This window comes from Populus trichocarpa, chromosome 5 (genome assembly GCF_000002775.5).
Source record: "Populus trichocarpa isolate Nisqually-1 chromosome 5, P.trichocarpa_v4.1, whole genome shotgun sequence".
NCBI classification, from domain to species: domain Eukaryota; kingdom Viridiplantae; phylum Streptophyta; class Magnoliopsida; order Malpighiales; family Salicaceae; genus Populus; species Populus trichocarpa.
Window position 1 is genome coordinate 13,450,331 of NC_037289.2, and position 24,050 is coordinate 13,474,380.

General features: G+C 36.0%; 1 long non-coding RNA gene and 1 pseudogene across 1 annotated transcript; both read left to right on the forward strand.

Moving 5' to 3' along the window:
- The first annotated feature begins 400 nt into the window (after positions 1 to 400).
- LOC127905390 (uncharacterized) lies at positions 401 to 3,000 on the forward strand. Its single transcript, XR_008059359.1, has 2 exons — positions 401 to 753; positions 2,758 to 3,000. It is a non-coding gene; the product is annotated as an uncharacterized LOC127905390 (long non-coding RNA).
- A 14,676-nt stretch (positions 3,001 to 17,676) lies between these two features.
- On the forward strand, positions 17,677 to 17,787 carry LOC127905403 (small nucleolar RNA R71; annotated as a pseudogene).
- Positions 17,788 to 24,050: the final 6,263 nt, after the last annotated feature.

Below are 24,050 nucleotides of genomic sequence, written 5' to 3' on the forward strand. Positions count from 1 at the left end.
CAAAACATATAAGCTCTCCTTCTCTTCTATTAACTGCCGAATGGGCAGAAACAAAAAAAGTGAAAAGAGAAACAGAGCATAACGTGAGAGATTGAGAGAAAAATAAGGACAAACAATAAGGAAAAATGATGAAATTGAAGTGGAATAGAATGAAAATAAGTTGAAATAACAAGTAAATGAAGAAAAATTTAGGGGAGGAAAAAGAAACACCACATTCGGCCAAATGAAGGAAAAAGTGGGAGAATGAGTTTTGATGTTAATGTTTAGAAACAAACCATGTTTAATCATGATAATTGAAAATGTAAGAAAGACTAAATGAAGAGATAACATTTAAATTGAGAAAATAATAATAATAATAATAAGTAAATTCAAATTAAAAGAGAAATAAACTAGTTAAAAGAAAATATGAAGACAAGATGTCTAGATTGTGTTTGAATATAGTATTTAGATAAAATGAATAATATGATGTGAGGGTATAAAGAATAGAAGAATTATTTGATGGAGGAATTATGAACATAGAGTAAGCAAAGAAGTAACTTGAGTTAAATATGAGGTTGTATGTAAAATAATGATGTTATATTTGAGAATGAATTTTTATTAGAACAAATTACAAATAAAAATATTACGTGCTTTGTGTTTCGGCACGTAAGAAAAATATTGATGGACTAATGATATAATGACACTTGATTGATTCAGGAGTTGTGTCTGGAGCTGGTTATCAGACAGGAGGAGCTGGGTCATCCCGAGCAGAAGGTAGGTGATTCGTTACCTTATTTTGTAATTTTTAGTTTCTCTAATAATCTATGTTGCTTATTTAATTGATATTAAACGAATGGAGCAAATGAATAAATTGAGTTATGATTATGTGAAATTACCGGTTTTGTTGGTTAACAAAGAGGTTAACCGGATATGGGGTAATTCGTATGGAATTACAGGATTGTTTGGCTAATAAAAGAGGTTAGCCGGATGCTGGGTAATTCAAATGGAATTACAGGATTGTTTGGCTAATAAAAGAGGTTAGCCGGATGCTGGGTAATTCAAATGGAATTACCGGATTGATTGGCTAATAACAAAAAAGTTAGCCGGATGATGGGTAATTCGAATAGAAGTACTGGATCTATTGGTGACTGAGGAAGGAAACCAAATTTCCAAGTAATTATATGGAAGTGTTAGATTTATTTGGTAATTAAGATGAGTTAGCTGGATTTGTAAATTTTGAAAAGATTATGTAAATTAAGGGATTAAGTTAGATTGAAGTAGAAGTATTAAATTTCAAAGGTTAAGAGTAATTAATTAATATTAGAATAATATAGTGAGTAAGTTACTTAATATTGGGCATCTCTCTTTCTCTTACATGGGCAAGTAATTAAAAATGTGGAGCAAATTATGAAATCCTTTCTTTGGTCAGGTTCAGATATGAGAACTACTGGGGCTAAAGTGGCTTGGGATCAGGTATGTCTTCCAAAAAAGGAGGGGGGGCTAGGAATAAAAAGCATAACAGAATGGAACAAGATTGCTTTGTTGAAACACATTTGGAACCTGTGCAATGACTCAGATGGCTCAATATGGTCTACTTGGATCAGATCCAATCTCTTGCGAGGTAGGAATTTCTGGACAATCAAGACGCCACAAAATTGCTCTTGGGCTTGGGGAAAGATTCTAAAGCTCAGATCCTTAGCATGGCCGAAGATGAAGTACATCATAGGAGATGGAATGACAACCTCTCTATGGTTTGATAATTGGCATCCTCACAACCCACTCGCGGATTCTTACGGGGAAAGATTCATCTATGATTCAGGTATGGCCAAGAACGCGAAGGTGAATGTGCTAATTCAGAACTCAGAATGGAAAACACCTACCACCCAAGCTATTGGCTGGCACCCCATTATAGAAGCTATTCCTTCCAATTCTAATCCTAAGATGGGGCAAAAGGATGAGATAGTTTGGTTGGACTCGCCAAATCACAGATTCTCGGTCAAAGTAGCTTGGGAACATCTAAGACGTCATCGTCAGATGGTTGAATGGCATGACATTGTGTGGTTCAAGAATGTTGTTCCAAGACATTCATTTCTTCTATGGATGGCCGTCCAACAGAAACTCACAACTCAAGATAAACTTCATCGGTTTGGTATACATGGTCCCAATAGATGCTCACTCTGTCTCCGCAACAATGAGGATCACAACCACTTGTTCTTTGAATGCTCCTATACTAAAGCGATCTGGTGGGATGTTTGTGACAGATGCGACATTCCAAGAATGACAAAAGGCTGGGATGAATGGATTCGATGGGCCACTGTCTCTTGGCATGGCAAGAGTGTCGTCAATTTTTCTCGTAAACTGAGTTTTGCAGCTACAGTGTATCATGTATGGCAAGAACGGAATGCAAGGATCTTTGCTGGAATGTCTAGAACTCCGAATTTGGTCCTTAATCAAATCGAATGTATCATTCGTGATAAGCTTGATTTGATGAGGAATGTCGTACCAACAAATGAAAACACAAGGATCCAACGAGCTTGGAGGGTGAATACCATAGATTCTTAATCTGTTAGTTAGCTGGTTGTATTGGTTTCCCTAACGAATCTAGTGAGGTTTCAGTTTTACGGTCGGTGGCTAGCCTGTAGCCATCTGTTGTTTTATGTTTCTGTTATCATTGTAAATCTGGGGTATGCCCCTTATAATGTTTGTATCTTCTTTTTTTAATACATACGTCAACTTACCAAAAAAAAAAGTTACTTAATATTGTTATTGTTGAAACAGGTACACCGCGAGGTGATGCAGATCGTTAGATGTAGGAATACTCATGTTTATGAATTACTATTTTGGAATGTAATATTCATGTCTTTACTTTGAGTGTAAATCCTTTTGTGTTGTAAAAATTAAGTAGAAGGTGTAATATGTAGTGGATGTATTATATATATGTATAGTTGTTAGTATGACCAAATCATTTTCAAAATGATAAGATAAGATTTATTATAAATATAATATGACTCTTAATCTTAATGTTGTATTTATGTAGTTTAAAGGCTTATATGTAGTTAGTTAGCATTTATTACGTTTAATGATGAATTTGTTTATCTTTTGAGTTGTTTTGGTAGTACATTTATGTTGATTTACTAATTGATATTATGAGACTTGCATATATTGATAAGTATAAATATTGAGTTATTGTTTGATGAATGGAATGTGATCCAGGATGATTGGATCAAGATGGAAGTCGTAATGACATATAATAGAAGTGTTGTCGATAACTTGGTACCAACAAAAATAGAGGAAACTCTGCTGAAATTTTTTTTAAAAAAAAAATCCCATAATTTTAGACATATTACCCAATACTTGACATTGGTAAAGAAATGTTGGGAGATTTCATGATATTATAATTTGAGGGTGTTACATTTTGGTATCAGAGCATGGTTAAAGTTCAGGAGACCATTATTAATGTAAAATAATATTGTTTCAGGATGGTGCATACACGGCAAGAAGCCAGAGCTGACTCGTCACCCGTGAGGGACGAGCGTCTAGTTAAGACTGGAGATAGAGGACTAGAGAGAGATCCTCTGGTAGATATAGTATCTTTTATGCCAGCCGGGTCAGTGCAATCCGGACAAGGAGAGTCATCAGGACTCCGAGATGAGCGAAGGATATTTGATGGAGATGGGTAGGGGACTCAGCCCCCACCAACAGAAGCGCCTGCAGTAGCACCAGCAGCACCCCCTAGGGTAGCACCTCCACCATATCCAGATCCAGCTTATTTTGCACAGTTGGTTCGTGCAGTGATGACAGAGATGGCGGGACCATTGAGTACTACCCTCAGGGATAATGTGGTCACCTTAGTTCGATGGGTAAAGAGTCTGAGAGAATTAGGTTGTGAGGCATTTATGGGAGAGGAGGATGCTGAGATAGCTGGGCGATGGTTACGAAAGATAGAGAGGTCTATGGATCAAATAACAGTACCAGCAGAGCTTCGAGTGGATTGTGCTACTCAGCTATTATCGGACAGAGCCCAGACATGGTGGGATATTGTTAAAGAGAGACGGGCTGCTGAGACGCTTAGATGGAGGGATTTCAGGACAGAGTTTGAGAACCAGTATTATTCCCGACAGCATTGAAAGATCAAAGAACAGGAGTTCTTGGCTTTTACACAGGGAGATATGACAGTATTGGAATATGAGAGGCGGTTTCAAGACCTCTCTATGTTTGCTTCTGTTTATTTACCGACTGAGCAGCATCGGATCAAGAGACTCCGAGATGGACTCCGACAAGAGCTGAGGATGGGATTGGCTGCCTTGCAGTTTCCAACAGTAAGAGATTTTATAGTGGCCGCTCAATCTTTAGAGGCCGTGGCAGCCGTAGGGCGGCGGGAAGGTGATGGACAGGGTACTATGGGAACAGAAAAGCGTAAGGAGCCTACATCATTTACAGGGAGACCTCCATTTCCAAAAAAAGGGAAAAGGAGGACATTTTGGTCAGTTCAGAAAGAAGGGAGGAAATCTTGGATCAGTGATGTGCCGTGAATGATTCGAAAATCGGCAACAATAAATCTGACGAAAATGGATGAAGGATGGGTCTGGTTGTGTTGTCTTTCTTTTGGTGTTTAGGCTGGATTATAGTGATTTCAAGGTAAATAAGATGGAGGATAGACTAGAATGATACTTTGATAAGTCGATCTGGACGCCACAAAGATCAATCTAGGATTTCGACGCCACACTCTTTGTGATTGAAGAGTGATAAGTCAGGTAGGGTTCTTCACAAAATCAATTTGGAAGAACAACTCTTAATTCTGTGAATTAAGTTTCAAATCTTGGCCAAAAGTTCTTTATTACATATTCTGATACTATATTTATAATTGGAACATCCCTCCAAAGTTAGGAATAATTCAACATGGCAGAAGTCAAGCCCAAAAAACAGACTTTGACAAACTAACCTAGACAAATTAACTAGCACACGTTTTTTGACCTTTCTAACACAAACAGACCAAATTTAAAACAACCATATCTTCTTACACAAAAGTCCAATACAATCATGGTTTGACAATCTAGAAAGAACACGTTCTGAACTTGAAATCCACCTTGATTAGTCTTGTTTTCACATGCAATGGATGACTTCAAATTCGGGTTCAAATTCATTTGCTGTTCTGACCATAAACAGCATCAATTCCTTCACTTATTTGCATATCAACCCAAATTCGAGTAGCCCAGCATCAAAAGAACAATTAAGGGCTTTTCTCATCTCCAAGTTCCAATTGTAGGCAAATAAACATCCTTGAACCAATTTCAAACTGATTGCTAATTTTTAACTCTGACGCAGCTTCAATCATTCCAATTTGACTCGTCAAGGCCCTTTGTAGTTGTTTCGCTCTCGCTCTTGTCATTGGACCATCTGAATCCTCTTGCACATTAGTTTTAGCCTTACAAGATGGATTATAATTCCCATGATGCACATCATCAGCCCCGGGTTGAAAATGATTTGTCCTCAAATCAGAATCGTCATCGTCATCCAAGTATGGAGTCAAGTCTTTCACATTAAAAGTAGCTGATACGTTGTAATTACCAGGAAGATCTACCTTATACGCATTGTCATTCACCTTCTCTATAATCCGAAATGGACCATCAGCTCTTGGCATCAACTTGGACTTACGTTTGCTTGGGAATCTGCCCTTGCTAATATGAATCCAAACAAGATCTTCAGGTTCAAACCTAACCATTTTCCGCCCCTTGTTAGCCTGTTTAACATACTTTATCGTTTTCTCCTCAATATGTAATCGAACCTGCTCATGTAGTTTCTTCATCAATTCTGCCTTTCTAATTCCATCCATAGATGTCCTCTCATCAATTGGAATATGAATAAGATCAATAGGAACACAAGGATTAAAGCCATACACAACCTCAAATGGTGAAAATTTTGTAGCCCCATGCACACTACGATTATATGCAAACTCCACAATAGGCAAACAAGTATCCCAACTCTTCAAATTCTTATGTATAACAGCTCGTAACAAAGAAGATAAAGTTCGGTTTACTACCTCAGTTTGTCCATCAGTTTGTGGATGACATGCCGTACTGAAAAGTAACTTCGTTCCAAGCTTCCTCCAAAGAGTCTTCCAAAAATGGCTTAAGAACTTTGTATCACGATCAGAGACAATGCTTTTAGGAACTCCATGCAAACGAACAATCTCTTGAAAGAACAAATCAGCAACATGTACTGCATCATCAGTTTTGTTGCAAGGAATGAAATGAGACATTTTGGAGAATCGATCAACCACGACCATTATTGAATCCTTTCCACGCTGTGTTCTTGGTAACCCAAGTACAAAGTCCATGCTAACATCCATCCATGGTTGCTCTGGAATAGGCAATGGCATATACAGTCCATATGCATTCTCTTTACCCTTAGCTTTCTTGCAAATAGCACATCTCTCAATCACCTTGTGCACATCCCGTAACATGCTAGGCCAAAAGAAATGTTCTTTCAGCAGCTCATAAGTCTTCTTCTCCCCAAAATGACCACTAAGACCACCACCATGAGCCTCTCGCACAAGCAACTCCCGTAACGATCCTGAAGGAATACACATTCTGCCCATTTTGAACAAGTAACCTTCATGCATAAAGAACCCATCACAAGCTCCCTTTGCACATTCAACAACCACATTAGCAAAGTAGGAATCATTAGCATACTGTTCCTTCACTTGTTCAAAACCCATCAGCTTTGCATTCAACATAGAGATCAGTGCAAACCTCCTAGAAAGAGCATCAGCAACCACATTAACTTGCCCTTTCTTGTACTTTATGACATAAGGAAATGACTCCATAAACTCCACCCATTTAGCATGTCTGCGATTTAGCTTGCTTTGCCCCTTAAGATACTTCAAGGATTCATGATCAGTATGTATAACAAATTCTTTAGGCAACAAGTAGTGCTGCCATACCTCTAGAGCCCGAATCAAAGCATAGAACTCCTTGTCGTAAATAGAGTAGTTCAAACGTGCTCCATTTAACTTTTCACTGAAGAATGCAATCGGCCTCTTTTCTTGCAGCAAGACAGCCCCAATTCCAACTCCGGAAGCATCGCACTCTATTTCAAATGTTTTAGCAAAGTCTGGAAGTGCTAAAACTGGAGCAGTACACAACTTCTCCTTAATTAGCTCAAATGCTTTCTGCGCATCTTCACTCCATCTAAAGTCGTTCCCTTTTTTCAAGCATTCTGTCATAGGAGCAACAATAGAGCTGAAGTCTTTCACAAATCGCCTGTAGAAAGAAGCTAAACCATGGAAACTCCTCACATCAGCGATACTAGCAGGTTTTGGCCAGTCCCGAATTGCCTCAATTTTCTCCTCATCAACCTTAACTCCCCTGCTAGAGATAATATACCCAAGAAACACGACACTTTCTTTACAGAAGTAACACTTTGTGAGTTTCCCATACAACTTAGAATCTCGCAAAGTTTCAAACACAACTCTAAGATGCTTCATATGATCATCAAAGGTCTTGCTATACACCAGGATATCATCAAAATATACTACAACAAACAGCCCAATATACTTCCTCAAAACATGATTCATAAGCCTCATAAATGTACTAGGCGCATTAGATAACCCAAACGGCATTACCATCCATTCATATAACCCCTGTTTAGTTTTAAATGCTGTTTTCCATTCATCTCCTTCTTTCATTCTAATTTGGTGATAACCACTCATCAAATCGACTTTAGAAAACAATGCAGCTCCATGCAACTCATCAAGCAAATCATCAAGTCTGGGTATAGGAAATCGATACTTAACTGTTATTTTGTTGATAGCGCGGCTGTCCATACACATCCTCATGGTACCATCTTTCTTCGGTACAAGCAAAGTAGGTACGGAACATGGACTAAGTGATTCTCGCACATAGCCCTTCTCTAAGAGCTCACCAACCTGCCTTTGAATCTCTTTTGCTTCCTCTGGATTACATCTGTATGCTGGTCTGTTAGGAAGTGAAGCTCCCGGCACCAAATCAATTTGATGCTCAATTCCACGAATAGGTGGTAACCCTTTAGGTAATTCATCTGAAAACACATCTTTAAATTCTTCAAGCAATTCTTTAATCTGTATTGGTAAGTCCAATCCTTCTACTTGTAGTAATTGCTTTGCCCAGATCATGAAAACAGCCCCTGCTGAAGCTAATGCTTGTTTGATGTCTCCTTTTTTGGCTAACAACAGCCCCTTACGTGATTTCACCTCCTTTTGTTGGCTTCGTATCTGATCCTCTTTAACCTGTTGAGAACTCAATGGTAACAAGTTCACCTTCCTTCCATTCAGCATAAAAGAATAAGTGTTCTTTCGTCCATTGTAGGTCACATCCTTATCAAACTGCCATGGACGACCCAGCAACAAATGGCTAGCTGACATCGGCGCAATGTCACACAAAACCTCGTCATGATAGGTTTTAATGGAAAAAGGTACACGAACTTGCTTTGTCACCCGAATCTCCCCATTCTCATTCAGCCATCGCAAACTGTACGGACTGGGATGTGGAAGGGTAGTTAAACCCAATTTCTCCACCAAGGTAGTTGATGCAACATTAGTGCAACTTCCATTGTCAATGATCATCCCACACACCTTATCTCGAATCTGACATCGAGTATGAAAGATGTTCTCGCGTTGCTCATCACTAACGTCAATTTGTGCATTCAGAACCCGTTGCACAACCAAGAAATCTCCCTTCACTGGTTCGAAATCCTCTTCTTGTTCAGCCACTTGTATCTCATCTTCATCTTCAGTTTCAACCTCATCTCCACTGATCAGCTCTCCATGATCCCCATGCAAAATCATCACCCTTTTATTTGGACATTCCGAAGCAATGTGCCCATGTCCTAAGCACTTGAAGCACTTGATGTCCCGAGACCTCCTAGGATGTTGAGGTTCTGTCACCTTCTCCTTCCCCTTCAAAGAATCAGAACTGTTATTCCCCTTAGTAAACTCCACCTTCTCATCTCGTTTAAGTGTGCTCCATGTTCGTGTAGGTGTAGAAACAGCCCTTGTTGTGCTTGACGTAGTTACACCAGTTCGGACACCTCCTCGTTTCTGCTGCCTCTCTACTCGAGTTGCAAGCTTTATAACTTCCTCAAGGAAGATGTACGGCTGTAATTCAACAACATTAGCTATATCCTTCCTCAATCCTCCAAGAAATCTAGCTATTGTTTGCTCTTGGGGTTCCATCAATTCACATCGAATCAGCAGCAACTCAAACTCCTTCACATACTCTTCCACGCTCAAAGATCCTTGTCGCAAAGTTTGAAGTCTGATGTATAGCTCCTGTTTATAGTAATCAGGAACAAATCTCTTCTTCATCACTCTTTTCATAGTTGCCCACGTTATAATCTCCTCTTCTCCATCCCTTCTCCTCTGAATCTTCAAGTTTTCCCACCATAAAAGAGCATAATCTGTAAACTCAAGTGCTGCCACCTTGCACTTCCTTTCTTCAGAATATTCATACCATTCAAACACCTTTTCAACCTTCTGAATCCACTCCAGGTATTCCTCAGGTGAACTACTTCCTCTAAACGGTGGAATCTTAAGTTTGAGACCATTAGGAGGATTATAATTCTGCCTTCTTGGTCTGCCCCTATCATTGGCCTCATCATCCCCATTTGGATCTTCGTCAGCTTCTATAATATCATTTCGTGGCACCCTAAGTGCTTGCCTTTGTTGGGGTTGCAAATTATGTCTTTGCATCATTTGCATAAGGGTATTCAACTATTCACGAATTCCAGTCATTTCATCCCGAATCTCAGCATGAGATCGTTGTAAGCCCATAACCTGTGCCTGTTCCAAACTTAACCCTCTTGGCAAATCTTCTTTATCTCCAGCCATAATTAAGTTTGTCAACCTTAATTCCAGCAAGCCTTTCTTCTGTTTTTGGCTCCTGGCTTAGATCGCAATTGATGCTCTGATACCAGATGATGTGCCGTGAATGATTCGAAAATCGGCAACAATAAATCTGACGAAAATGGATGAAGGATGGGTCTGGTTGTGTTGTCTTTCTTTTGGTGTTTAGGCTGGATTATAGTGATTTCAAGGTAAATAAGATGGAGGATAGACTAGAATGATACTTTGATAAGTCGATCTGGACGCCACAAAGATCAATCTAGGATTTCGACGCCACACTCTTTGTGATTGAAGAGTGATAAGTCAGGTAGGGTTCTTCACAAAATCAATTTGGAAGAACAACTCTTAATTCTGTGAATTAAGTTTCAAATCTTGGCCAAAAGTTCTTTATTACATATTCTGATACTATATTTATAATTGGAACATCCCTCCAAAGTTAGGAATAATTCAACATGGCAGAAGTCAAGCCCAAAAAACAGACTTTGACAAACTAACCTAGACAAATTAACTAGCACACGTTTTTTGACCTTTCTAACACAAACAGACCAAATTTAAAACAACCATATCTTCTTACACAAAAGTCCAATACAATCATGGTTTGACAATCTAGAAAGAACACGTTCTGAACTTGAAATCCACCTTGATTAGTCTTGTTTTCACATGCAATGGATGACTTCAAATTCGGGTTCAAATTCATTTGCTGTTCTGACCATAAACAGCATCAATTCCTTCACTTATTTGCATATCAACCCAAATTCGAGTAGCCCAGCATCAAAAGAAAAATTAAGGGCTTTTCTCATCTCCAAGTTCCAATTGTAGGCAAATAAACATCCTTGAACCAATTTCAAACTGATTGCTAATTTTTAACTCTGACGCAGCTTCAATCATTCCAATTTGACTCGTCAAGGCCCTTTGTAGTTGTTTCGCTCTCGCTCTTGTCATTGGACCATCTGAATCCTCTTGCACATTAGTTTTAGCCTTACAAGATGGATTATAATTCCCATGATGCACATCAATCAGGCGGTACATCGAGTAGACCTATGCAGAGCTCACAGGGAGGGTGGTCATGACCACAGACTAGTTTACCAAGAGGAGTCGTAGAGGGCTCCAGGATGACTACTTATCCCCTGTGTGTGAGATGCGAGCGTAGACATCCTGGAGATTGTTCGGTCACATCTGGCAGATGTTATATATGTAGACAGGAACATAGATGGAGGGATTGCCCCTATCTAGATGCTGCATGTTATTATTGTGGAGAGTCGGGGCATCATAGGAGGGAGTGTCCTCAGAGGACTATGGGGCAGACGCAGAGACAGGGTTTTTCAGGACAGAGTCAGCAGCAATCTGTGACCGTGGACAGGCCGGGTAGACCTGCCCAGTCTGGGACTAGTGCCGTTCGAGGCCAACCTCGAGTACAAGGAGGGGGAGCTCAAGGAAGAGTTTTTCGTATGACTTAGGAAGATGTGCAAGCTGCCACTGATGTTGTTGCAGGTACTTTACTATTAGAATCTCAACATGTATATACATTGATTGATCCTGGTGCTACCCATTCCTTTGTAGCTAGAAAATGGAAAGATAAATTGAAAGTGCAACCTATGAGAGTGGAAAAAGGGGTAGTAATTGGTACACCTCTAGGGGAAACTGTACTTATAGAGTATGTTTATAGGGGTTGTCGAGTAAAAATAGGAGATGTTGAAATGAGGGTAGATTTATTACCACTAGACTTGTATGATTTTGAGATGATTTTGGGAATGGATTGGCTAGTAACATACAGAGCCCAAATAGATTGTTTTACTAAAACGGTAACTCTCCAAGATGAGGGTGGTAGGAGGGTAGAGTTTAGAGGAGAGAGGAACATCATACCAAATAGTATAATTTCGGTCATGACGGCTAGGAAACTATTAAGAAAGGGATGTACAGCTTATCTTGCCTATGTAGTAGATTTGGAAAAGAAAGGAATAGAGTTGGATGAAATACCTGTAGTAAGAGAGTTTCCAGATGTATTTTCAAAGGAATTACCCGGGCTACCACCTGAGAGAGAAGTAGAAGTTTCGATAGAAACACTGCCTGGAACTACACCAGTAGCTCAGGCACCGTATCGAATGGCGCCTACAGAATTGGTGAAATTGAAAATACAGTTACAAGAATTGCTGGATAAAGGGTTTATCTGCCCTAGTGTTTCACCTTGGGGGGCTCCTGTGTTATTTGTTAAAAAGAAAGATGGAACATTACGGCTCTGTATAGATTACAGGCAGCTCAATAAAGTGACTGTAAAAAATAAGTACCCCCTTCCACGAATTGATGATTTGTTTGATCAGTTAAAAGGGGCATGTGTATTTTCAAAAATAGACTTGAGGTCAGGGTATCATCAGGTGACGATAAAGGAGAAAGATATGCAGAAAACAACTTTTAGAACTCGCTACGGGCATTATGAGTTTGTGGTGATGCCTTTTGGATTAACTAATGCCCCAACGATATTTATGGATTTGATGAATCGGGTTTTTCGATCCTATCTGGATAAGTTTGTACTAGTGTTTATTGATGATATACTAATATATTCTTCGTCACAAATGGAACATGCAAATCACTTGAGAGAAGTGTTAGAGACCTTGAGGAGAAATAAGTTGTATGCGAAGCTGAGTAAGTGTGAATTTTGGCTGAATGAAGTAGTATTTTTGGGTCATGTGATATCGGAGAAGGGTATCAGTGTGGATCCAAAGAAGATAGAAGCAGTATTGAGATGGGAAAGACCTATGAATGTGACTGAAATTCGTAGTTTTCTGGGCTTTGCTGGATATTATAGAAGATTTATAGAAGGATTTTCTACGATAGCCTCTCCAATTACTCGGCTAACTCGGAAGGAAGTTAAGTTTGAATGGTCAAAGGAGTGTGAAACAAGTTTTCAAGAGTTAAAATCCAGGTTAACTTCAGCCCCAGTATTGGCTTTACCAAAAGAACAAGAGGGATTTGTCTTGTATAGCGATGCTTCCAGTAAGGGTTTGGGTTGTGTACTCATGCAGCACGGATGGGTAATCACTTATGCATCCAGACAGTTAAAACCACATGAGGTGAACTATCCAGTACATGATTTGGAGCTAGCAGCTGTGGTGTTTGCTTTGCGGATATGGAGGCATTATCTGTACGGAGTACAGGTACAGATTTTTACAGATCATAAAAGTTTAAAATACTTGTTGTCACAAAAAGAATTGAATATGCGGCAAAGGAGATGGATGGAGCTGATCAAAGATTATGATTGTATTATTGACCATAGTTTATTTTTTTATTACCAATAATTCCTGTTCACTATTTACTTCCTTAATTATTGATATTTTGATAATGAAGCATTGATTTCGCCGAATCCATAGGCACCAATCTTACAATGACTTGGTATTAACACCATAACCTTAGTTGTCCCTCCTTTGGGAACTAAGTATCAAACCATATCATTTCCTTAGTTACTCATCATAGTAACTAAGTATCAAAACCAATGCAACTACAATTTATCAAGCATTAATATAATAGAAATGAAATATTAGATGACACTAAATAAGTAAACAAATATACATGTAAAATATAAATACATGAAAGTATAGTTTAAGTTCATACATTCAATTTAAAAGATATTATTACAAATCAAGTCATGACAATTTCTTAAGATACAAAATACATAAACATTCACTTAAAACTAGATAACAAGAAGATAGAAAGATATAAAAATCACTCTTGTCGTGAGTGTGACGGACCTAAAACAAGTATAACATTGGATAATAAATATCATGAAAAACAATATTAACATTGGTAATTAAGTAATTTATTCAAGATTAACATACATTCAAATTTCTTTACAATTCCCCACTTGGTCCTTTTAGGATTTTTTGTTATCATAAATTCACTAACATTTTCCATTCCACTCTTAATTTCCAACCAATATCATATATTAATACCGAAGGACAATTTCTTCAAGCAAGTGTCGATACCAATTCATTGGCATCATTAACTATCCTTCACTGAATAGTCGATCAATCTTTTTCTTCCCAAAAACCTTGGGATTGTAATGCCGATACTAACGAATCATATTAGTATCATTAGTCTCTCTTACCATATCGACTAATCAAGTTTATCATGAATGCTGATATCAATGTAACCCATTGATATCATTAAATATTCTTAACATAAAATAGTCGATCAAGTCCCAACAGTACTTTAAAATATCCTCGGAAATGCTGATGTCAAGGATCCTTGACATCATTAGCCTCAATACCAGGAATAGCTAATATTGATGTAGCCCATCGATATCATTAACTACTCTTGACCCAAAATAGTTAATCGAGTTCAATATCCCCTCATGTCCCGAGGTGATCATGCACCGATATCGATGTAGCCCATCGATATCATTAACTATTCTTAACCCAAAATAGTTAATCAAGTTCAGTATCCCCCCATGTCTCGGGGTGATCATGCAAATGTTAGTAAACCCTACTAACATCATTAGCCTCCCATACTCGGGATGGACTAATCAAATCCAGAAAATACCGATATCAATGGAATATTAACTATTCCTAACCGGAATAGTTAATCAAGTCTGTTTCCATTTCTCACCTGTTTTATTAGATGTTTCCCTTTTTGGTAACATTTATACATATAATCCAAAAATTAAACAAACTTTTCACTATTATGTGCATTTAAAAAGGATATAGGTGTAGGATACCTACTCATAATTTAATTCCTTCATCATTGATGATTTTTGTTCATAGTTTATTTTTTTATTACCAATAATTCCTGTTCACTATTTACTTCCTTAATTATTGATATTTTGATAATGAAGCATTGATTTCGCCGAATCCATAGGCACCAATCTTACAATGACTTGGTATTAACACCATAACCTTAGTTGTCCCTCCTTTGGGAACTAAGTATCAAACCATATCATTTCCTTAGTTACTCATCATAGTAACTAAGTATCAAAACCAATGCAACTACAATTTATCAAGCATTAATATAATAGAAATGAAATATTAGATGACACTAAATAAGTAAACAAATATACATGTAAAATATAAATACATGAAAGTATAGTTTAAGTTCATACATTCAATTTAAAAGATATTATTACAAATCAAGTCATGACAATTTCTTAAGATACAAAATACATAAACATTCACTTAAAACTAGATAACAAGAAGATAGAAAGATATAAAAATCACTCTTGTCGTGAGTGTGACGGACCTAAAACAAGTATAACATTGGATAATAAATATCATGAAAAACAATATTAACATTGGTAATTAAGTAATTTATTCAAGATTAACATACATTCAAATTTCTTTACAATTCCCCACTTGGTCCTTTTAGGATTTTTTGTTATCATAAATTCACTAACATTTTCCATTCCACTCTTAATTTCCAACCAATATCATATATTAATACCGAAGGACAATTTCTTCAAGCAAGTGTCGATACCAATTCATTGGCATCATTAACTATCCTTCACTGAATAGTCGATCAATCTTTTTCTTCCCAAAAACCTTGGGATTGTAATGCCGATACTAACGAATCATATTAGTATCATTAGTCTCTCTTACCATATCGACTAATCAAGTTTATCATGAATGCTGATATCAATGTAACCCATTGATATCATTAAATATTCTTAACATAAAATAGTCGATCAAGTCCCAACAGTACTTTAAAATATCCTCGGAAATGCTGATGTCAAGGATCCTTGACATCATTAGCCTCAATACCAGGAATAGCTAATATTGATGTAGCCCATCGATATCATTAACTACTCTTGACCCAAAATAGTTAATCGAGTTCAATATCCCCTCATGTCCCGAGGTGATCATGCACCGATATCGATGTAGCCCATCGATATCATTAACTATTCTTAACCCAAAATAGTTAATCAAGTTCAGTATCCCCCCATGTCTCGGGGTGATCATGCAAATGTTAGTAAACCCTACTAACATCATTAGCCTCCCATACTCGGGATGGACTAATCAAATCCAGAAAATACCGATATCAATGGAATATTAACTATTCCTAACCGGAATAGTTAATCAAGTCTGTTTCCATTTCTCACCTGTTTTATTAGATGTTTCCCTTTTTGGTAACATTTATACATATAATCCAAAAATTAAACAAACTTTTCACTATTATGTGCATTTAAAAAGGATATAGGTGTAGGATACCTACTCATAATTTAATTCCTTCATCATTGATGATTTTTGTTCATAGTTTATTTTTTTATTACCAATAATTCCTGTTCACTATTTACTTCCTTAATTATTGATATTTTGATAATGAAGCATTGATTTCGCCGAATCCATAGGCACCAATCTTACAATGACTTGGTATTAACACCATAACCTTAGTTGTCCCTCCTTTGGGAACTAAGTATCAAACCATATCATTTCCTTAGTTACTCATCATAGTAACTAAGTATCAAAACCAATGCAACTACAATTTATCAAGCATTAATATAATAGAAATGAAATATTAGATGACACTAAATAAGTAAACAAATATACATGTAAAATATAAATACATGAAAGTATAGTTTAAGTTCATACATTCAATTTAAAAGATATTATTACAAATCAAGTCATGACAATTTCTTAAGATACAAAATACATAAACATTCACTTAAAACTAGATAACAAGAAGATAGAAAGATATAAAAATCACTCTTGTCGTGAGTGTGACGGACCTAAAACAAGTATAACATTGGATAATAAATATCATGAAAAACAATATTAACATTGGTAATTAAGTAATTTATTCAAGATTAACATACATTCAAATTTCTTTACAATTCCCCACTTGGTCCTTTTAGGATTTTTTGTTATCATAAATTCACTAACATTTTCCATTCCACTCTTAATTTCCAACCAATATCATATATTAATACCTGACACGACCAAAAGATTGATGTCTTCTCCCAAGTGCAGGAGTGTCGAAGTAATAAATAACCCGGCAAGACCGGGGTCGAACCACAGAGAGGTTAATTGTATAAATTATAAATAACAATGCAACAACAACAACAACAATAATAATAACAATAACAATAATAATAATAATAATAATAATAATAATAATAATAATACTCAGTACGTGGCGTTGTTATACCTGAGAATGATCTAAAAGATCGGGTCACAGGTTTCCAGCCTATATACTGATTTTATGAAAAGATCAAAGAGATATATTATATAATATAAACAGATTTCTGATGTGAATGAATAAGGCAAGACCAACAATGTCAGGATCCTTGATCAAACACAGAGCATACTTAACGTACATAACATATAACAAGAATGTAAATAATAATAATAATAATAATAATAATAATAATAATAATAGTAATTGGCTTATGACTTGGCCTTTGGAAACTATTTAAAGCATTGGCTTGTTCATGGAGACACTCCTTAAAAGAAGGCAAAGTTGGACAATCATTGGTTGAGTGTTCATTAGTTTCACAAATTTGACACATAATTTCTTGAACAGATTTTATTTGACCACTCTTTTTTAATTCTAGTGCCTCAACTTTTCTAGCTAAAGATGCAAATTTGGCTTGGAGGTCATGATCTTCCCTAAGGTTGTACACACCTCCATTAGATGTATGAGGTTGAGTTTTACCTGGTGCCTCACACGTACCTGTGGTGTCCCAATTTTGAGCATTTTCAGCTAGCAAGTCTAGGTACTCCATTGCTTCATCAGGGTCTTTATCTTCAAAAGTTCCATTGCACATCAATTCCACCATTTGTCTATCTTTAGGTGTTAACCCTTCATAAAATTGTGAGACCAATCTCCATGTTTCAAAACCATGATGAGGACAGGTATTAAGCAAGTCTTTATATCTATCCCAACACTTGTAAAATGTTTCTCCTGGTTTTTGAGTGAAAGTGGTGATTTGTCTTTTGAAAGAGTTTGTTCTGTGAGATGGAAAAAACTTCTTTAAAAATTGTTGTTGCATTTCATCCCAAGCACGAATGGATCCTGACCTAATATTTTGTAGCCATGTTTTAGCTTTATCTTTTAATGAAAAAGGAAAAAGCTTTAATCTGATGGTGTTCATGCTACAATTTAAGTCATTATAGGTGTTACAAACTTCTTCAAATTCTCTTAAATGCAAATATGGATTTTCTAATTCTAAGCCATGAAAAGTGGGTAAAAGTTGAATAATACCTGGCTTAAAATTAAAATGAGAAGCATCAGGAGGAAAAACTATACATGATGGTGCACTTGTTCTTGTTGGATTCATGTGATCTCTAAGTGTTCTCATATGATTATTCTCATTATTCTCATTATTCTCATTATGAATTGACTGGTTATCTTCTTCGGCCATGTTTTCTAAAGAAATTGAGGATTTCCTAGAAAGTCTACCACTTAATGTACGTGTCCAAACTCTCATGCAAGTGCAAAAGAAAAGAAAAGAAAAAGAAAAAGAAAAAGAAAAAAATTAGAAAAACAAATAAAAGTAAAGACAAAAGAAAATAAAAGAAATATAAAATTGATACAATACTTACCTCCCCGGCAACGGCGCCAAAAACTTGACACGACCAAAAGATTGATGTCTTCTCCCAAGTGCAGGAGTGTCGAAGTAATAAATAACCCGGCAAGACCGGGGTCGAACCACAGAGAGGTTAATTGTATAAATTATAAATAACAATGCAACAACAACAACAACAATAATAATAACAATAATAATAATAATAGTAATAATAATAATAATAATAATAATAATACTCAGTACGTGGCGTTGTTATACCTGAGAATGATCTAAAAGATCGGGTCACAGGTTTCCAGCCTATATACTGATTTTATGAAAAGATCAAAGAGATATATTATATAATATAAACAGATTTCTGATGTGAATGAATAAGGCAAGACCAACAATGTCAGGATCCTTGATCAAACACAGAGCATACTTAACGTACATAACATATAACAAGAATGTAAATAATAATAATAATAATAATAATAATAATAATAATAATAATAATAATAGTAATAATAATATTAATAGTAGTAGTAGTAGTAGTAGTAGTAGTAATAATAATAATAAAAAGAAGAAGAGGAAGAAATTAATGAGAACTTTAAGATGGGAGATTAATGTAAGGATTAAACAATGATAAAAACAAATGTCAAGGTTAGAGAATTCACTAATGGTATTTCAAATAAATATAATATAAACTCTTTTTATTACTCAACTAGAAACCACACACAAAAGAGGTTCTAATCGGATGATTTATCATTAATGGCTCATTATAAAGTATTAACATGATCATATTAATTATCTTGTCTAAGTAACACCATACTTATAAATATCATCAGGCATTCATGTTGCTAGCTTATGTTAACAACAAATCAAGTTCCTATCATAACAACGATGTCGGCCGAAAACTATGAAGGATCAAGCATTTGATGTACCAAGTGTTATACAACACAAATCTAGATTAACCATTTAACAAGCAAGGTATTAAGGATTATTAAGATAAAAAGATAAGACATGCTAATAACAATTTTTCTTGAATATAAACATTAAAGTCCATGTTGAGTTTATATTATACATATTCTAACACCATTAGTAAAACCTTTTCACCTTGACATAATTAACTTAGCTAAACATAATGAAGAAGAAAAAACATAAATAAACAACATAAGAACATAAACATGATATAAGTTAACTAATTATAGGAAAGGAAATGAAAAAGCATAAACAAGAGATTAATATAACATGAAAGAAAACTTGAACATTACAAAGATATAAAGAGAGAAAACAAGAACATGATTTTGATCTGAAAAATAATATATCTAAATACATGGCAAATGCCTCCTTTTATAGGCTAAGATTCAGAACTATTGATTGGTGGACTAAGAAAATAGTTGGTGGCCAACCATTGATTTGGTGGCTGGTTTTTGACATTATTGGCTGCTGGTTCTTGAAATTGTTGGCAGATTTTTGATATTGTTGGCTGGCCAAAACGTCATTGCTAACATCAGAATTTGAGCCCTTTGTTCCATGAAATCTATGGGCAATTGTCTCAGCTTTCCAACAAAAAAAACCAGAGCTCATTTGGACTTCTAGAACTCAAGATATGAGCTGAAAATCGAACAGTGTTTGAGCTGCAGGACAGGTTCCGACTTCTCCGTTGTTGCTAATATTTTAACTTGAAAATGGCAGAATTGAGTTTTGGACCCTTCATGAAAGTTTTAGGTCTATGTCTTATCTTTCCATCCATATAAAGTGGACCTAAATCCGAGTTCTACAACTCCAGTTATGATCAAATAACCGAATAGTGTTCCAGTTTGGAATTGAACCAGCATCTCTTCTCTTAGCCTAATCCTCTTTTTGTCTCTTCACTTTCAATTGTTAATCACAACAATCAATCCTTTGAATTGTGAGATATACCTGCATTCAAAACAAGCATTTACCATAAATTAAAGATATATTATATTATTAGACTTGTTATTATAAAACATGCTTTAGTTAGGGAATTTAACGATACTTTAGTGCAATACGATGATATAAAGCCTTAATGAGAATGCACTTTTAAGTACTAATCACACCCCCCAACCAGCTTATTACTAGTCCCTAGTAATCAAAGCGTTAAAATACAAAAACAATTTGCAAGTTCCACAAAGCAAGGTATTCATCATTTAACTTCCATTAATCTATCCAAATAAACAAACTCTCATTAAATTTATATATCTGCTTCATACTTCTTAAACAAGATATTAATAAACCTTCTTTTTGTGCTCAGTAAATCAAAACATAGCTATGGAGCTTTTCATGGAAGAAAACAAAATTTTTGTTCCAATGTTTAAGGTTAACTTCCTTGGGTTGGGATTATTATCTCTTTTTTTTTTTTTTTTTTTTTTTTTTTGAAAGCAAGAATTTATAATACAATGTATCTTGAACCCATGTAACGAGCTTTTAGCTAATGACTCCCAGACCAGTTGGTCTTAGGGCATCAGGTGTTGAGACACCCCTACGAGCTTAGTAACTCGGGTTGCAGATACTGACACGTAGATAGTGCAATGTTTGATTCCCTTAAGCTTTTCTCCTTAACCCATGTAACAAGCACTGGGCCAATAGCTCCCAAGTCAGTTGACTTTAGGGTACTAGGTGTTAAAACACCCCTTCGGGCTTAATTGCTTAAGTCAAGGAGGCTACGAAACCAAACTTATCTACTTTTTTATTTATTTATTTGTTTTTTTTTTTTGTTTTTTTTGTTTTTTTTTTTTTTTTTTTGTTTTTTTTTTTGTTATATATATATACTGTCCCTTTCCCTTAGTTGTTACCTTTAACAAAAGAACATAAATAATGTAATAATCCAATATGCAACCCACAATCATATGTTAAAGTGTGTGTGTGAAAATAAAGGTTTAAGAATACTTGTTAAATAAGTATATGAGCATAATTAAGTGATAACAATGCGAGAGTTTGTAAATCTGAATATTTCAAGAAGTATTATAATAGACCTTGTTAAGAATGTTTACTAAGATGCGTCTCAAGAGTCACTAAAGTTCATCCTTTACTCTGCCATCCTAGTAACAACAGGTTTGCAAATGGTTGTAATAATAGAAAACACAGTTAGTTAATAATTTTTTTTTTTTTTTTGTAATATCACCTCTCCCCCCAACCAAAACGAGACATTGTCCTCAATGTTGTAAGGTAGAAAGATAGAGTATAGAAGACATCACCTGAAACAGCGACTACTGACAAACCTGAAATACACTTAAACAAATACAAGAAACAACAAAACACAAATAATATACCATTAATAAAACCAAAAGACACAATATTTCACAAACTAAGGCTCAAATCCAATCTAAGCTTTTTACGGCGTTCCGTGATTGACCAATTAAGTCGACTCATAGAGGAATCAACTACAGGGATGAAAGATTGAAGTTCATCAATCAATTGTTCAGCAGTAGCAGCAGAGATGAGGATTTGTCGCGCTGAAAATGTTAGAAATTGTTGTTCCACAGCATGATCAAGAAAAGACAGTAAAGTATTATAAAAACCATTAACATTTAGCAAACCTATAGGTTTCTGGTGAATGTTCAGCTGAGCCCAAGATGAAATATGAAATATCTCTTCTAAAGTTCCCAAACCACCTGGTAAAGCAATAAAGGCATCAGCATGGTTAAACATTACAGATAGTCGTTCAGACATTGTGGAGACCTGTAGTTCCTCTCCGACTGTTTTTCCAATGATGTCCCCTTCGGCTAAAGCTTTGGGGATGACCCCCAAAACTTGACTGCCTCCTAAAAATGCAGCTATTGAAACACTCCCCATTAACCCAAGGCTACCTCCCCCATACACTAAATGAATCTTTCTCTCAGCTAGTACCCGACCAAGATGATTTGCTGATTCTAAAAACTCTTTTTCTTTCCCAGGATTGGATCCACAAAAAACACAAATAGTTTTTATTTTAGGAACAGAGGAACTGGCCATTTCTACACACTTCTATATCTATTAAATGAATGGGTAGAGTAGAAATGATGGGAAGGAAGAGAAGATTTTATAGATGAGAAATTGAAAATGCAATCATACCACCTATATGTAGGCTAGCTGGAGTCTCACTCTCTCTCTCTCTTTGTATATTTTTATTTATTTATTTATTTATTTATTTATTTTTGAAAAAGCATGTGTATGTACAAGCAGCTGTGATTGTGGCTCACATCTTCCCTTGGTTTTACGTCCAAGAACGGCTTAAACGCCCTCTATGGGTCGGGGATAGGCTTCCCATCCAGTTTTCTTAAAAACTGACAAACAGGGTCTTTTTTAGTCAGATTCCCAAGACTAAGTCGATCATGTTCTTTATGAAAATGAGGCCATAAATCATGAATTGCACGATGCACATCTCCACTAGGATGCGTCTCAAGAGTTAATAGAAGATTATCTAAAGACTCCTTACTCAGGCCATCCTTAATGAATTGTATTTTATCTTCACGGTTTATAGATACCATTCCTAAAGAACGACATTTTGCATTACAAGTCCATCTGGCACATCGGTGACAGATTTTCAGTCGTTTTGCACGACGTTTCTTTGCAAAAGTGCTTTTACCTGTTCCAGGCATGTATGAAATAAAAGTATTGGAAGACTCACCTGACAATCGGACCTTTGCTTCAATCAGCCATCGAATATCTTCAGGAATTCCATGGTTCATTAATAACCTCAATCTTTCACACCTAGCACGGTAAATTTTTGTAATTGCATTCTGAGGCAGGGCGGGAAAATACTTTTTCAATTTTTCAAGAGTGGTGTCCATTTTTCAAAAGAGAAGTGGATGAGAGATGCAAAGAAAAGAGAAGGAACAAGAAATTGAACAAATATATACACAGATATCAGTTATCATGGGAAACTGAAAGAACCGACTTAAGAGTCACGGAGTACCGTTATCCGCCATTTGACCGGGGTTGGAGAAAGACTAGCAAAACAAGAGTCACATAAAAAGAAACACAAAAACAATGTGAGAAAAATAATATAATCAACCTTTATATACAGGATCATTCAAACCAATGGATTCAATTTCACTAGGAAAATTATCAAAGTAAGCTTTCAAACGATGTCCATTTACCTTAAAAACATTGCCATTCTTTGGATTCTCAATATCAAAGGCCCCATAATGATACACATGTTTCACAATAAATGGACCGCTCCATCTTGATCTTAGCTTTCCAGGAAATAAATGGAGTCGAGAATTATAAAGCAAAACTTTTTGACCAACATCAAATGTTTTTCTCAAGATTCTCTTATCATGAAACTCTTTGATTCTTGCTTTATGAATTTTTGAATTTTCATATGCATCATTTCTTATTTCCTCAAGCTCATTTATTTGCAACTTACGCAGATGGCTAGCATCATCCAGGTTTGAATTGAAAGCTTTAATAGCCCAATAAGCTTTGTGTTCAAGTTCCACAGGCAAATGACAAGGTTTTCCATAAACCAACCTATAAGGTGACATACCTAATGATGTTTTAAAAGCAGTGCGATAAGCCCAAAGTGCATCATTAAGTCTTAAAGACCAGTCCTTCCGATTAGGGTTCACTGTTTTTTCCAAGATTTGTTTGATCTCCCTATTAGCAAGTTCTACTTGTCCATTTGTCTGAGGGTGATAAGGGGTGGCAACTTTGTGTGTGATTCCATATTTCTTCATTAAAGACTCAAATGGCTTGTTA